At 40.4% G+C, this 17,182-nt stretch overlaps 1 long non-coding RNA gene across 1 annotated transcript in view; it reads left to right on the forward strand.

The window, feature by feature from the left end:
- Positions 1 to 16,512, forward strand: part of LOC150049142 (uncharacterized) — a 64,361-nt gene extending 47,849 nt beyond the window's left edge. The window contains exon 5 of the long non-coding RNA XR_016538965.1: positions 16,384 to 16,512. This is a non-coding gene — a long non-coding RNA (uncharacterized LOC150049142). The remainder of the gene's footprint in view (positions 1 to 16,383) is intronic.
- Positions 16,513 to 17,182: the final 670 nt, after the last annotated feature.

The raw sequence follows: 17,182 nt of genomic DNA on the forward strand, positions 1-17,182 counted from the left end.
ATTTGAACTCTGAGGCTAAGCTCTTCAGCTCAAGACTAGCACTCTACTACTTAAGCCACAGTACCATTGCCAGTTTTCTGATGGTTCACTGGAGATAAGAGTCACATGGACTTTAGTGCCTGGGCTGGGTTTGAACTTCAATCCTCAGATCTCAGCCTCCTGAGTAGCTGAGATTACAGCTATGAGCCATCAGTGTCCAGCTTGTCATTATTTCTAAGCTAGCTAGAAATCTATGGCATTTTGTTTTAGCAGCCTAAACAAATTAGTACCTAGAGCAACCACTATGATGGAAATAAACCTAAAATGTGAATGCTGCTCTGAAACTGTACTGCTATTACAGGGAAGGTGCTGGGGCCGTGGGTAGATTTTTTGACCTGCCTGCTAGAGAAGCCTGCATTGTCATGGAAAGAGTATGAAGGGTGATTCTGGTGAGAGCTCATGAGAGGAAGGGAGCTGTACAGAAAACCTCTCTTTTGAGAGAAGGTTCAAGCATTTGTGAGTAGAACAATATTAGTAGTAAAGTGGATGCCACTGATGATGCTATGAAAGGCACGATTCTCTCAGAACACTGTGTTCTGTCTTCAAGGTGCCCTGTTTTGAGGATTGAATCATGGAATTGGACTTTTTCTCTACAGTTACTGAAACATCACACCAGATTTAGGTTGTGCTATGCTGAACGTCATTCTCCCCAGAGGTCTCCAGTGGTGTGCTTCTCTCGGACAAACAGGATACCTGGTACTGCCTTTGTAGTGAATGCTTCACATTTTCAGGAGTCAAGTTGACAGTTAAAGGAAACGAAAAAGTACTTTAGCCCGGAGTGATTTGAATGCTTAGAAACACTTTCAGGTCTTATAAGTCGAATATCTAATATAGATCTAATGTGGTACTAGGTGTTAGGTTTGTGGCAAATGACATAGATATTTGCCTTTCCTTCATGGCACTCGAGATGAAGTGGGGGTGAGGAATGGAAGCTCATAGGGCAATAAGGAGATAAAACATACATGGAAATGCCTATTTCTGAAATGAAAACATCTTACAAAGAGAACAAAAGTTGGCTGTCATCAAGAGCATCATGGAGATCAAAGAAGGCTTGTCAGGTAATATTTGAGATGCCACTTGAGGGACAAGGGGACAGTTACCAAAGGCATTCCAATAGACAGCAAAAGTCTCCAAGGTAGTGATCATTTCTGGTAGTCAAAGAACCGAGAAGGGGGTAGTGAGGTTGGAATGCAGTGATAGAGGGGAGGGAGTCAAAACGATGGAAGGCAAAAAAGAAAAACCAACATGGCCATTCTGATTATAGTACTGAGTTTGAGAATTAATATAAGGAACTGTAGAATAAAGAGAAGCAAGGGTGAAACTCCCTCTCACTTCCATTCTTACCTCCCTCCCCCTCCCTCCCCCTCCCTCCCCCTCCCTCCCCCTCCCTCCCCCTCCCTCCCCCTCCCTCCCCCTCCCTCCCCCTCCCTCCCCTCCCTCCCCTCCCTCTCCCTCTCCCTCTCCCTCTCCCTCTCCCTCTCCCTCTCCCTCTCCCTCTCCCTCTCCCTCTCCCTCTCCCTCTCCCTCTCCCTCTCCCTCTCCCTCTCCCTCTCTCCCTCTCCCTCTCTCCCTCTCCCTCTTCCTCCCTCTCCCCTTGATTCTGGCTCCCTCATCAGTTATTTAATGAGCACTTTATTATGTGCCTATATTATTCTAGTACTGAAGATAGTGAGCTAAATAAAGAAGAGCAAGACATTTAGTCCTGGTGTCTCATTTTGTACCCTGAGGACACTGCCGTGGTCTAGTGTGAGGGGAATGTTATTGAAGATGGAGACAGATTGATGGATTCTACCCTACCCTCTTAAACTCTACCATCCCACCCATCAGCAATACTTCCGCTATCCATATTTCATCTTCGCTATCCTGAATCTTAGAAATCCGTCTCTTTAGCTGTGCTTTCTGATACTTCTCTAACTCGTGTCATCGAATTCCACTTCATCTCCTCGGGATGTTGATGATAAAGAGGTTGAAAGCACAAAAGGATATATACATTAGAATATGAATCAAACGAGGTAAGACGTGTTGAGGAAGAATGGAGGATGACAGGAGGCCAGCCTCTGTGTGCCTTGAGAGGAGGAAATAATGATGGATTGGGGTAAGGGCTGGCTAACTTGGCCCATGTGGAGAGATTTGATGTAGGACTTCCTAAAGTCAAGTTCCCTGCTAGTTTTCAGATTCTGACATTGGGGTTGGGTGGGATCTTGAGACTAGAATCTTTGCTTTAATGAAAAGTATTCTAAACTACCATCATTACCTAGAATTTAGTCTCTCCAAAGCCAAAAGGGAATACTCTGCAATGGGTTTCCTTCCTACACCCACTACATGTTGCTTCTAAGCTCTACTAATCTGTGTTTGGATTGAGATGTACTGCAAGTGTAACATCTGATTGTAAAAGCTTAAGATAAAACCAAAATATGAAATGTCTAATGCTATTTATATTAAATGCGTGATTAAATGAGATTTTAGATACTAGGGATGATTTATTAAAATTAATGTCACTTATTTTCATTTAGTCTTTCTAAATATGACTTAAAATTTATAAACTATATAGAGAGAGCCCTCAATATTTCCATTGGGTAAGTACCTCTGCTGTACATAACAGCAACTAAACTTTATTAAATATTTAATGTACTCCAGATACCATTTGTGTGTGTGTGTGTGTGTGTGTGTGTGTGTGTGTGTGTGTGTGTGTGTGTGTGCGTGTGCGTGCGTGCGTGTGCGTGTGCGAGTGCGCGCCAGTCTTGGAGCTTGAATTCAGATCCTGATGGTATTCCTGAGCTTTTTTGCTTAAAGTTACTACTGTACCACTTGGGCTATGGTTCCACTTCTGGCCTTCTGATAGTTAATTGGACATAAGGGTCTCACAGACTTTTCTGATAGTGCTATCTTTGAACCATGATCTTCAGGTTTCAGCCTCCTGAGTAGCTAGGATTACAGCCGAGCCACCAGTGCCCCACTTCAGATACTGTTTTAACCATTCTATGTGTAAGGGTGTATGTGCGTGTATGGTGGAGTAGTTACTGGGGCTTGAACTAAGGGCCTCCTCTTGTTCTTTTGCGTATTGCTGGCCCTCTACCACTTGAGCCAAGCTTCCATTCTAACTTTTTCATTGATTACCTGAAGATAATCCCATGGACTTTTCTGCCTTTGATCCTTAAATTTCAACCTCCTGAGTAGCTAGGATTATAGGCCCAAGCCACCAGCTTCCAGCTGTAAAATTTTTGGTATGTATGGTGTTGAGGATTCAATACAAGAGCTTGCACATAGTAAGCAAGTGTCCTATAGCTAAGCTTCATTACAGCCCATAAATGTAACATTGAATACAATACTTCTAATTGTACATACGGTTATTTTTTAAAATCCAAGACACAGATTAAGTAACTTGATTAAATTCATGTGATTAGATAATGGCAGAACTGGGATTCCAGCCTGGCTCCAGAGCATACATTCTTCTTGACCCTGCTTGGTGTTGAATTGCGAGGTAGACAGGAAGGAGATGGTGATGGTATGTATTAGCTACCAGTGTGTATTATCTACGTTACATATCACTGAATCCTGAATTTCCCACCTAGATATGGATTTATTATTAGGGATAATAAGCAAAAAGAAATAGAGATTCTAAAACTATCAATAGCAGATTTCATGGAGAGCTGAAACTTTATTGGGTATACCACGGAGATTCTTCTGTTTTTGGTCAGTGACAAGACTGCATGGACAATGATGGTACAGTATTGTGTGAGAGAGGAGCAATTTCTGACTCCTAGTGATGAATATCACAGCCGTTGTAACATAGTCTTAAGTTTACTCAAATGTTTGTGATGGGCTTAGTGTAAACCGCCTACTATGCTGCTAGACTGATCCATGATACTAGTCATATATATGTTTTTATTATCAGGGTGATGTATAGAGGGGTTACAGTTACCATTGGCAAGATACACATGTACAGCACAAAATATTAATGCCAACTGGTTTGTATACTTATATACTATGCTCATAAACATAGAGCTCATTATCCTAATCCTATTTATGTATTTTTTACTATATGTGATGTTATGCCAGTAGCAGTTGTGGGGTGTGTGGTGTGGGTGTGTGTGTATACTGTCTCTATTCATTGCAATATTTCTCCTGTGTTACAATGTAACTGCTTAAGTTGCCAGTAGGAAGTCAGAGTGCCAAGAGTTTAGCCTAGTAGTAGAGTGTTTGGCTAGCATGCATGAAGACCTGGGTTCAATTCCTCAGTACCACATATGCATAGGGAAAGCCAGAAATGGTGCTGTAGGCTCAAGTGGTAGAGCTCTAGTCTTGAAAACCCAAGGACAGTGTTCAGGCTCTGAGTTCAAGGCCCATGACTGGCAAAAAGTCACTCAATGATGGATCTGAAAATAAAAAAAAGTTCTGAAGACTACAAATATATTCAACATTCAGGCACATTTATTCGACCTCACAGGATCTTGAATAACAAGGACACAGTGACCTAAGCTGCTAAAAGACCACCTTCATTTAAGGCAATGAAACTTCAAAAATTTGAGAAGATTGTGTATCTGTATGAGATACAGGGAAACTTCAAATGGCCTGTTTGAGACAAGAGGCAGACTAGTCAGGGCCAACACAAAAGTGTTTCCTACCAAGATTGAAAGAAGAGATGGCACCTAATTTACTGCTCAATTACTGCTAGCTCTGTGTGGTCTTAAATGATTCAGGAACCATCATTGGTTACATGAAAGTGAATGATGTGTTGTTAGTGCTGAAGGCAAGGCAAGGCAACTGAAGAATTTTGAAAGCTTGACATGACCTTAAGATGGAGAAACTTACTTGACGGGGTAAACCTGGCAAGAGTCACACACAGCAAACCATTCTGGAAGAACAATAGGTTGAACCAGATAGGTTAGGTGTGTATCAGGCTACTTTACCCAAATCTGTATAAACCTTTGTGGCATTAGTAAAAATGACAAAATTTGTCATTTTTTTAGAATAGATTCCTGTCCGTAAGTGACACACTGCTGTGTAAGATAGAATGATGTCAGGAAACTTATACTGGGTTTTGCTGTATTTTTTTCTAATTTGTGGGTAATGGGGCTTGAAGTCTGGGCCTGGATGCTGCCCCTGGGCTCTTCAACTCAAGGGTACCACTCTATCCCTTGAGCCACAGCTCCACTTAGCATTTTCTTTTTGTTTTTTGCACTAAATAATTGTGATTTTATTTTCCACAAAATACAAAGCTTTGTGTTCTAACACAAGAAAAATTCCCGAAGTGTTAATGGGCAAAAAATGAATGTTGATTTTTATCATTCTTAAAATCAGTATTCAAATTGTCATGACAAAGTATGCTCACTTTGTATAGCATGCGATTTATTGCTTAGGAGTTGCATATGCTTTAAAAGGGCACACATACAAATACACAAACATTTCAAAGTTAGAATACTGAAAGACATTTGATTATCCTTTCAAATATCCACTTCGCATTTTCTAGTGATAGAACTGGAGATAAGAGTCTCATAGTCTTTAGTGCCTGAGCTGGCTTTGAATCGTGATCCTCAGATCTCAGCCTCCTGAGTAGGCATGAGCTATGGCACCCAGCTTTGCTGTTGTGTTTTTGTCCCTTAATCTATTACATACTCATTATTTCATGGCTTCTATTCACATAAGGATATCTACTAATCGTCTTTCCTCAGCAAATGTGGTTAAATGAGATCAACAAGGTAGTAAGGGTAGACAGGGAAGATGACTAACATTTCTATGTCTCACATAGAAAAGCAAAACACAACAAAGGACATTAAGAAATCAATAGTAATAACTGAAGAAAAACATAAGATATGGTGTTTTAAAAAAGCCAGATGAAGAATACATGCAATTCTACCTCTTAACAATAGGGCAGAGGAGACCAGTGCCGATGGCACAGAAACTCCAATCCTAGCTACTCAGGAGGCTGAGATAATGAGGATTGCAATTTGAAGCCAGCCTGGGAAGGAAAGTCTGTGAGACTCTTCTCTCCAATAAACTACTCAGGAAATGCTCGAAGTGACATTGTGGCTCATATGGTAGAGAACTAGCCTAGAGCAAAAGAAGCTCATGGACAGTGTCCAGGCCAAGAGTTCAAGCCCCAGGACAGGCAAACATACTAATTGAGGAAACACACAAAACCTCAACAGGGCAGGGAGCTGATTATTGTATTTTGCAATATACAGGTCTAGAGTGACCTAGATGAGAGCAATTGAGGTAAGATGCTGATGAGAGAAAGTTGAATCTGTGACTCTGTCTCCAAAGATTGTGATAGAAATCTGATCCCCCAAAGCACAACACTGTTGAGACTTGTGACCTAATTGGGGATGATTAGGGCATGGTGGCCATGCACTTGGAAATGGAATGACATCGCAGATTGGGACTGGGACAATTGCCACAAGAGTGGCTTGTTAAGGGTTTGGATTCCTCATCCTCCCTTGCACTTGGTTTCATTTGCTCTTGACTGTAACGGCTTAGATCTGAATCCTTTTCCCCAAAGCTTGTGAGTTGATGGCTTAGGCCACATTGCAGCAGCGTTCAGAGATGGGGCCTTGATGGTGATTGGGTCATGAGGGATGTGACCTCATTAATGGGATCAATCCATTCAAGGCCCCAGCATAATGGCTATGTGAGTTGGTGGAAAGTTCAGGCTTTAGGGTGGAACATAGTTGAAGGAAGCAAATCACTGAGGATATGTCCCTGAAGGACATAATAACCTTGGTGCATTCCCTGTCTCTCTCATCCCCTTTCTCCTCCTCTTCTCCCTCCCCACTCATCCTTTATGTCCTGGGCACATCCTTGAGCTTTAGTGCTCAAGGCTAGCATGCTACCCCTTGAATCCCAGCTCGATTTCTGGGGTGTGTGTGTGTGTGTGTTTAATTAGAAATAAGAGTATATTATGAACTTTTTTCCCTAGGCTGCCTTTGACTCCTGATCCTCACGTCTCAACATTCCGACTCACTGGCACCTAATTTTCTTCTTTCTTCCTGGCTAAGTTGAGGTGAAGATGTTTGCTTTACCACACATTCCCTGCCATGGTTCTCTGCCATACCATAGATCCAGAAACATGGAGCCAAGTGACGATGGACTGAAGCTTCAGAAATGGAGTCAAGATAAATTCTTTTTTTATATTGACTTTCTTAGATGTTGGTCACTTTTCTACTGTTGTGACAAAATATCTCTGTTCTTTTGTCTTCGGGCGATACAGAATGTAGGCTTGTTGCAAGTGCCAGTACCATGATCTTAGGCATTCTTGGCTCCAGTATAATGAGCCAATAGACCTCTACTGTTTATATATTCTCTAGTCTTCAGGCATTATTATATAACAGAAAAAGAGCTGAAACAATAGGAGAGAAACAGATTACGTATAATTGCCTTGGATGAGATTTGTTTCAAAGGAGAACCAAGGAGTTAAATGGAAATTGGTGGTGGTAGCAGAGGTGGGGGGCAGAATGAATATATTTAAAAATTGTTTATTACATTTTTGTGGTGGTAATATATAGAGGGGTTACAGTTACATTTGTCAGGTAGTAGGTGCGTTACTTCTCACACATTGATACCCCTTCTCAGGTTTTTGTCCCCATATCCCTCCCCCCAACACCTCCAAATCATTTTGTTTTCCTCCCTTCTCTTGCCTGTTTCAAATAAATGCATATACAATATTCCAGGTAACAAAGTCAGATACAGTAACCATATGAGATTAACTAAAGGGCAACAAAAAAGAGAAATAACAGTACATTAAGAACAACAATCACATAAGATAAAGCTCTTGTTTCCATATCCTAGAGATTCTTTCATTTAGTCTCATCCTATATGACCTAGGTATTGACCTATTATAATCCTCTACTTAGGAGAGTCCTATGTGTACTAATTATGAAAAATGAGGGAAACCATTGAGCCTATGCTCCTTTGGGTCTGGCTTAATTCACTTAATACGATTTTTTCCCCCAAGTCTTTCCATTTCCTTACAAATGAGATGATGCCATTCTTTCTGATAGCTGCATAGAATTGCATTGGGTATAAGTACTACATCTTCTTGATCCAATCATCTACTGAGAGGTATCTGGGTTGGTTCCATATTTTAGCTATGGTAAATAATGTTGCAATGAACATTGTTGTGCTAGTGGCTTTAGTATATCCTTGTTTCTGGATGTTTGGATAAATGCCAAGGAGTAGGATTGCTACATCCTAGGGGATCTGTATGTGTAGTCTTTTGAGGGATGGCCATACTGCTTTAACAAGTTTGCACTCCCACCAACAGTGTAGTTGTGATCCTTCCTGGCCTCATCCCAGCCAGCATTTAATAGTTTTCTTGATCATGGCCATTCTAATTGGAGTGAGGTGGAATCTCCAAATTGTTTTGATTTACATTTCTTTTATGGCCAGAGATGTTAAACATTTCTTCATGTGTCTATAGGCCATTCTTACTTTCTCTTCAAAGAAATCTTTAATTCTTTACCCATCTTTTAATGGGATGGTTGTTTCTTTGAGGATTTGTTTCTGAGAGATTGAATTTCTTTAGTTGTAGGTATATTTTAGATATGAGGCCTTGGTCTGTTGTATGGGTAGTCAATATCTTCTCCAATTGTGTAGGCTTTCTATTTAGCTTGCTAGCTATGTTCTTTTCCATAAAGAAGCTCTGCAGTTTAATGCAGTCCCGCTTATCCAGACATTCTTTGATTTGTTGTGTTTCTGGGTCTTAAAGTTTTGACCTGTGCCAATGAGACCTAGTGTATCTTCTATTCCTTCTTGTAAAGTATTCAGGGTATCTGGCTTTTACCTCAATGTCTTCGATCCATTTGGAGTTAATCCTTGTTCAGGGTGACCAAGAGGGGTTCAACTTTAGTTTTCTTCAGGTGTTTAATACCTGGTTAGCACCCTGGTTGAAGAGGCTGTCTTTCATTCTATTTTTTCTGGCTCCTTATCAAGGACTAGGTGGCAGTAGGTCTGTGGGTTGATTTCTGGATCTTCAGTTTTATTCCATTGGTGCTAAGGCCTGTCCTTGTGACAGTACCAAGTGGTTTTGGTTACTATAGCTCTGTAACAGAATCTAAAGTTTGGTATTGATATTCCTCTAGTGCTGTTCTTCTGCTGAGAATTGTTTTTGCTATACCGGGTCTTTTATTATTCCATGTGAAATTTTGGACTGCTTCTATTTCCTTAAAGAATGACACTGGGATATTGATAGGTATTGCGTGGATAGCCCTTGGCAGGATTGCCATTTTCATGATGTTAACTCCTTCAAATCCAGGAGCATGGGAGGTTTTTCCACTTCCTCAGTTCTGCTTTAATACCATTTTGGGGGTTTTAAATTTTCATCACATAGGTCCTTTACATTTTTTTCATATATTTTTATTGTAATTAATGGAAGAGTTACATTATATTAACCAGATAGAAGGTGTATTATTTCACAAACATTGATACTCTTTCTCATGTATTGGACCCCATTTCCCTCCCCCCACCCCTGCCCCTCATCTTGTTTTCCCCCTTCCCTATCCTATTTCAAATAACCAAATATGCATTTATAAAATATATCAGATAACCAGGTGAAATACTATAACAATATGAGATAACCAAGGGACAGCAAAAGAGATGAGAAATAACATAATACATTAAGGACAGTGATCACTCATTATATGGCTTTTGTTTCTATAGCCTGGAGGTCCTTTAATTTAGCACCATACTATATGGCCTTATTTATCTAGGATTTGTTTTATTGTAATCACTGCTAGGAGAACCCAAGGTTTCTACTGATTATGACAAATGAGGGAAACCATTGAGCCTATGTTCCTTTGAGTCTTGCTTACTTTACTTAATATGTTTTTTTTCTAAGTCTTTCCATTTCCTTACAAATGGGGCAATGTCATTCTTTCTGACAGCAGCATAGAATTCCATAGTGTATAAATCCCACATCTTGTTGATCCACTCATCAACTAAGGGGCATCTGGGTTGGTTCCATATCTTTGTTATGGTAAATAGTGCTGCAATGAACATTGTTGTGCTATTGGCTTTAGTATGTCCTTGTTTCTGGATGATTGAGTAAATGCTGAGTAGTGGAATTGCTGGGTCATAGGGGGGCTCTATGTTTAGTCTTTTGAGGAACCTCCATACTGCCTTCCACAGTGGCTAAATGAGTTTGCACTCCCAACAGTGTATGTAGTAGTGATCCCTCCTGGCCACATCCCTGACAGCATCTACTGTTATTAGATTACTTGATCCTGGCCATTCTAACTGGAGTGAGGTGGAATCTTAGAGTTGTTTTGGTTTACATATCTTTTTATGGCCAGATATGTCAAGCATTTCTTCATGTGTCCATAGGCCATTCATATTTCTTCTTCAGAGAAGACTCTGTATGTCTTTGGCCCATCTTTTAATGTGATTGTTGTTTCTTTGGAGATTAGTTTTGGAGTGAGATCCTTTACATTCTTAAATTAATTCCTAAATACTTCATTTTCTTTGAGGCTATTGCAAAAGTAGTTGCTTTCTTGATTTTTGCTTTGCCCTCTCATTGTTGTCATATCGAAAGCAGCTGATTTTGTGTGTGTGTGTGTGTGTGTGTGTGTGTGTTGTGGGGTGGGGTGGGTCATGAGGCTTGAACTCTGCAGGGGCGCCATTCCAGAGCTCTTAAGCTACCACCCTTCCCTTGAGCCAAGCCCCACTTACCATTTTCTAGAGGTTAATTGGAGATAAGAGTCTGTGGGAATTTAGTACCTGGGCTGGTTTTGAACCTTGATCCTCAGATCTCAGCCTCCTGAGTAGCTAGGATTACAGGCATGATCCACAACGCCTGGCTAGCAGTTGATTTTTGAGGGTTAATTTTATACCCTGCTACTTTGCCAAAGTTTTAAATTAGCTCAAGCAACTTTTGAATGGAGTCTATAGGGTTGTTTAAATACAGAATCGTGTCATCTGTAATTTTCCTTCTATAAGATAAGAGATTTTTAGCTGTCAGTATTCTGGTTGATTGATCCAGTGGAGAGGGAAAAGTAGATGGCAGAGGTTTTAAGACCTGGACTTTATAGAGCAGTGGAGCTGGATGTACAGATGGAGAATAAAGTTGTAGATAGCAACATGAAGACTTCATCTATTAATAGGTGTGGAACAGAGTATGGACATCTATGGCAGGTCATCTTTTGAGTTCACTGGGCAAGAATATCAGTAGTTAAGTAGAAGGATTGTGGAGGAGTTGTGCATTTTAACAAGATAGGACAGTTCACAACAATTTTTCAGGAAGAGGAGCTAAGGAATTCCAAGATAAGGATGAGATTCCATTAGATGCAAAGCTAGAATCTTCTAGTAATAAGTTAGTGCTTTTATTTTTCTTTATCCTTTTTTTCTGTAATGGAATAAAAATTGCCAGCTACTGATTTAAAACCTGTCAAATTCTGGCCAGGTGGGTTATTGGCAAAGAAGAGAGGAAATAGTTTTTCAAAGGCTGAGCCAGAATTGAGCATCCATAATTAAAAAGCTCAGGTTACTTTCCTACTTTATTACACTGTGAGTGAAAGCTTCATTAAGAGAGGGTGGTAGAGGGGGGTGTGAACAAGGCTGTCGCTGTATTTGGAGGCCTGGAGATACTTCATTCTTCTAATGTAGCATCCTGGCTGGAGCCAGGCAAGTTATAGAAATGGATGAGAAACACTCCAGCTGATCAGTGTGAAATGAGAAATCTCTCCAAACATTCTGCCTGCAAGGCTGTTGTATTAAAATTCAGTTTCAAGTGTGGACTCTCAGTGGCCTCTAAATATAAGAGAAAACACTGAAAAAAGAAAAGAACCAGGGTGAAAATGTTGACAGTGTGACAAAAAAGGATATTTGCTCATTGAGTATTTCTCTTGGCAGTAACCCTGACAATGTCAGAGTTGAGAGCTTGGCTTTGAATGTAACATGTAAATAGTAACACAGGACTGGATATTATGAAGAAATCCCACTCTAATATTCTTTAGAGAAAATGGGAATTGTTCTTAAGTTTGATCTATATTTGTAACTTAGTCAAATCATATTAAGTCTACTGCTATAAAATAAAGGACTGGCATAATTTTGGGATAAGGATTTAATCACACATCTCCTGCATTTGCTTTCTAAAATGTGTGAAACTCTTAGTTAAAATAAGGATTCTTTTTTTTTAATTGTAATTAGTAAAAGGGTTACATGATATTTGCCAGATAGAAGGTGCATTAATTCACATACATTGATACCCTTTCACATGTCTTGGTACCCGTTTCCCTCCCCCCCCCACACCCCCCACCCATCTTGGTTTTCCCCCCTTCCCTATCAAATTTCAAATATCCAAATACAAATAAATTCAATATATCAGATTACAAAGTGAGATACTATACCAATATGAGATAACCAAGGGATAGCAAAGGAGATCAGAGACAACATAGTACATTAAGGACAACAATCATTCATTATATGGCTTTTGTTTCACTATCCTGGAGGTCCTTTCAATTAGCTTCACATTATATGTCCTTATGTATCAAGATTTTGCTCTATTGCATATCTCTGCTAGTAGAGCCCAAGGTTTCTACTGATTATGACGAATGAGGAAACCATTGAGCCTAAGTTCCTTTGAGTCTGGCTTACTTCACTTAATATGATTTTTTCTAAGTCTTTCCATTTCCTAACAAATGGAGCGATGTCATTCTTTCTGACAGCGGCATAGAATTCCATTGTGTACAAATACCACAACTTGTTGATCCACTCATCAACTGAGGGACATCTAGGTTGGTTCCATATCTTTGCTATGGTGAATAGTGCTGCAATGAACATTGTTGTGCTAGTGGGTTTAGTATGTCCTTGTTTCTGGATGGTTGGGTAAATGCCAAGTAGTGGAATTGCTGGGTCATAGGGGAGTTCTATGTTTAGCCTTTTGAGGCACTGCCACACTGCTTTCCATAGTGGTTGAACGAGTTTGCACTCCCAACAGTGTAGTAGTGATCCCTCCTGGCCACATCCCCTCCAGCATCTGTTGTCATTCGTTTTCCTGATCCTGGCCATTCTAGCTGGAGTGAGGTGGAATCTTAGAGTTGTTTTGATTTGCATTTCTTTTATGACCAGAGATGTTGAGCATTTCTTCATGTGTCTATAGGCCATTTTTGTTTCTTCTTCAGAGAAGACTCTCTTTAAGTCCTTGGCCCATTTTTTAATGGGATGGTTGTTACTTTGGAGGTTAGTTTTGGAGTGATTCAATTTTTTGAGTTGTTGATATATTTTAGATATGAGGCCTTTGTCCGTTGTTTGGTTGGTGAAGATCTTCTCCCACTCTGTAGGCTTCCTGATTAGTTTACTAGCTATGTCCTTTGCCATACAAAAGCTCTGCAGTTTAATGCAGTCCCACTTATCCAGCCTTTCTCTGATTTGTTGTGATTCTTGGTCCTTATTAAGAAAGTTTTGACCTGTGCCAAGGAGGCCTAGTGTATCTCCTATTCCTTCCTGTAGAGTTTTCAGTGTGTCAGTTTTTACCTCCAGGTCTTTGATCCATTTGGAGTTAATTCTAGTGCAAGGTGACAAAGAAGGATCCAGCTTTAGTTTTCTGCAGGTGCTTAACCAGTTCTGCCAGCACAACTTGTTGAAGAGGCTGTCTTTCTTCCATTCTATTTTTTTGGCTCCCTTGTCAAAGATAAGGTGGCCATAGGTCTGTGGTTTAATATCTGGGTCCTCGGTTCTATTCCATTGGTCTTCAGGCCTGTTCCTGTGCCAGTACCAAGCTGTTTTGAGAATTATAGCTCTGTAATAGAGTCTAAAGTTTGGAATTGAAATTCCTCCAGCGCTGTTCTTTCTGCTAAGAAGTGTTTTTGCTATATGGGGTCTTTTATTATTCCATATGAAATTTTGGATTGCCTCTTCTATTTAAAGAATGACATTGGTATGTTGATGGGTATTGCATTGAATTTGTAGATAGCTCTTGGCAAGATTGTCATTTTCACAATGTTGATTCTTCCAATCCAGGAGCATGGGAGGTTTTTCCATTTCCTTAGTTCTGCTTTAATTTCCTTTTTTAGGGTTTTAAAGTTTTCATCAAAAAGGTCCTTTACATTCTTAGTTAAGCTAATTCCTAGGTACTTTATTTTCTTTGAGGCTATTGTGAAAGGAGTTTCTTTCCTGATTATTGCCTCGTTCTTCTCACTGTTGGCATAAAGGAAGGCAGTTGATTTTTGAGGGTTGATTTTATAGCCTGCTACTCTTCCAAAGCTTTGAATCAGCTCAAGGAGCTTGGGAGTAGAGTCTATAGGATTCTTTAAATACAGAATCATGTCATCTGCAAAGAGGAAAATAAGGATTCTTTTGACCATCGTTTCTTTAGTGTTCAGCTCTGCTTTTATAATTTCAAGATGTCAACCTTGTGGGCTGTCAGGCCCTTTGCCCTGCTGTGACTGTTTCACAACTATGGTGACCATTTGTGTACTTAGCTCTGTACTAGGCAGGAAAGTCTGTTTTTCAGCCAGGGCAAAAGTACAAATTAATGTCTACACTAATTTTGTTACTTAACATGTTTTAAATGAGAAGCATGGCAATTTTCAACAAATGACATAGAAAATTCACCTATTCAGAAGTGAATGACCCACCTCAGATTTTCACAGCCCATCATACTGTGCTTTTTGAAGACCCAGAAGAAAAAGACATACCTAAAGGACATTCTGTTCTTTTTTTTTTTTTTGCCAGTCCTGGGCTTGAGCTCAGAGCCTGAGCACTGTCCTTGGACTTTCTGAAGGCTAGAGCTCTACCACTTGGGCCTCAGCACCATTTCTGGCTTTTTTCTATGTATGTGGTACCGAGGAATCGAACCCGGGTCTTCGTGCATGCTAGGCAAGCACTCTACCACTAGGCCAAACTCCCGGCCCCGACATTCTGTTCTTTAAACAGAGTAGGACACCAGTACTAGTACATCCCCCATATAGTTTTTAACTCTGTCTATTTTTTTTTTTTTTTGCCGGTCCTGGGGCCTGAGTGCTGTTCTTGGGCTTTCTCAAGGCTACAACTCAACCACTTGACGTCATAGCCCAATTTCTGGCTTTTTCTATGTATGTGGTACCATGGAATCGAACCTGGGTCTTCATGCATGCTAGGCAAGCACTCGACCACTAGGCCAAACTCCTGGTCAACTCTGTCTTTCAATTAAATTTTTTTTGTTTGTTTGTTTATCCAACTAGGCACTGGTCCTATTTCAACTAATAAAAATAAGGGTCGGTGAAAGCATTTTTCTTTAGATGAAAGGTGGGCTTACCTTAGCATAGGCAGTTGTCTTTGAGGGATAGGAAGAGATTGATATTAATATCTTGATTAAGGACATCCTGTTCGAAGATACGAAAGAAGTGGTCATCACTTGGTAACAGAAGGACCCTCAAAAATCTTCAAATTTTACTTACTCAGTGGCTAATTGGAGATAAGCATCTCATGGACTTTCTTGCCATGGCTGGCTTTGAACTGTGATCCTCAGATCTCAGCCTCTTGGGTAGCTAGAATTATAGGCCTGAGCCACGACGCCTGGCAAGAAACAAATCTTTTTTTTCCAGTCCTGGGCTTGAGCACTGTTGTTGGACTTTCTCAAGACTAGAGCTCTACCACTTGAGCCTCAGCACCATTTCCAGATTTTTTTTCTATGTATGTGGTACCGAGGAATCGAACCCGGGTCTTCATACATGCTAGGCAAGCACTTTACCACTAGGCCAAACTCCCAGCCCCAAGAAACAAATCTTGTTAGAGCTACTATACCTACTTTTTAATTTTTAACAAACAAATATATTCAAGCAAACAGCTGATTGTATTTTCACTATTTTTGATGCATGAATTTCTCAGAGAATTAGCCATTATTTTGAAAACGAGAGACAAAGGTTTTAAAGGAATAAGATACTATCCTTAGTTGGACATAGTAGCAAGTGTCTGTAATCCTTGTACTTGGAGCCAGAGACAGAAAGATAGACAATTTGAAGCTATTCAAATTGCACTACCTGGGAAATTAAAAGCCTGTCTTTGCTATGCAGTTACTGTTTAAAAAAACAGAACAAAAAAACATACACCATGCTTGCAAGTCTTTGTGTAGGGAATCGTGTGTTGATCAGAAGTAAGATGCTTAGCTATTCTGGGGTTGTTTTGGTTAAAAGATCAATTAGAATGTATTGAGGTAGAGATGCACTGGTGAATGGGTTTTGCATGCTCTGAAGATCAGTATTTGGTTACTGAACCATCCCAGGCTACCAATGGACCTGAATCAACTGAGTTCTTCCTAACAGTTTTCTGAACTGTCCGACAGATCCATGTTCAACACTCAGCTGGGTGTTCTGTGAAATTTGGTGGCTTGGGAATTTTAAGCTCTGACTCCATTTTTTATTTCCTCCTCCTTAGGCCAATCCTTTAGCCTGTTGGAGCCTTGGCTTCCACTCAGTTTGAAGAGATAGTATGAAAGATAGCCAGTTGGAAAACATACGGATAATTTTCCTGTGTCGCCAGGAATCAAACCACAATTGCGTGACTTCAAGGAAAGACAGGCAAGTAAAACCAGGGAAGGTCACTAGTAAAAGTCTAATCAGGAAGTGGCTGGAAGAAAGTTAAAAAGTAGCAAACTTTACCCTTTGTACCTTACCCTGAGAATAAAATAAAATTTAAAAAGTCAAACTTTAGATCGCTATCAGAAACAAAAAGCCTTGCACAAGATAGTCTGAAAATGCCTTGCAGAAACTCCTCTCTTGACCATACCAATGTTGCCTTGTTTGTTTTTTCTCGTTTTGTCATCCTCCACTTCTTCATCCTCTTCCCTTTGTTTTCTGTCAAGAGCCACATTGATGGGCCAAGAAATGGGTAACATTTTCAGCATTAGCAAGTCCAACATGGGGCAGAGAAACAGAGCAGTGTCTGTGCCCTTCTATGTGGGGGCAAGCCCATTGTGGCAGCCAGGGCTCCACCTAACCCAGTGTGAGGATGAGAGAACAGTCGCTCAAGGGAAATTGTCACTGGATGGGCAAAATAAAGACCAGCAGCACACAGGGCTAGTAAATAAATGAAACCTTCAGAGTGGCTGATTCCCACTACACAAGGCAAAAGTGGATATAAAGATGGGTGGATTTCTCGAGCTGAACTCACCCTGAGGGCACAGCCCATCCCATCCCAGTGTGTGGTCAAGAGTAGAAATGCCCAGGAATGACTT

Source organism: Megascapheus bottae, chromosome 20 (genome assembly GCF_031878675.1).
Source record: "Megascapheus bottae isolate mThoBot1 chromosome 20, mThoBot2.hap1, whole genome shotgun sequence".
NCBI classification, from domain to species: Eukaryota; Metazoa; Chordata; class Mammalia; order Rodentia; family Geomyidae; genus Megascapheus; species Megascapheus bottae.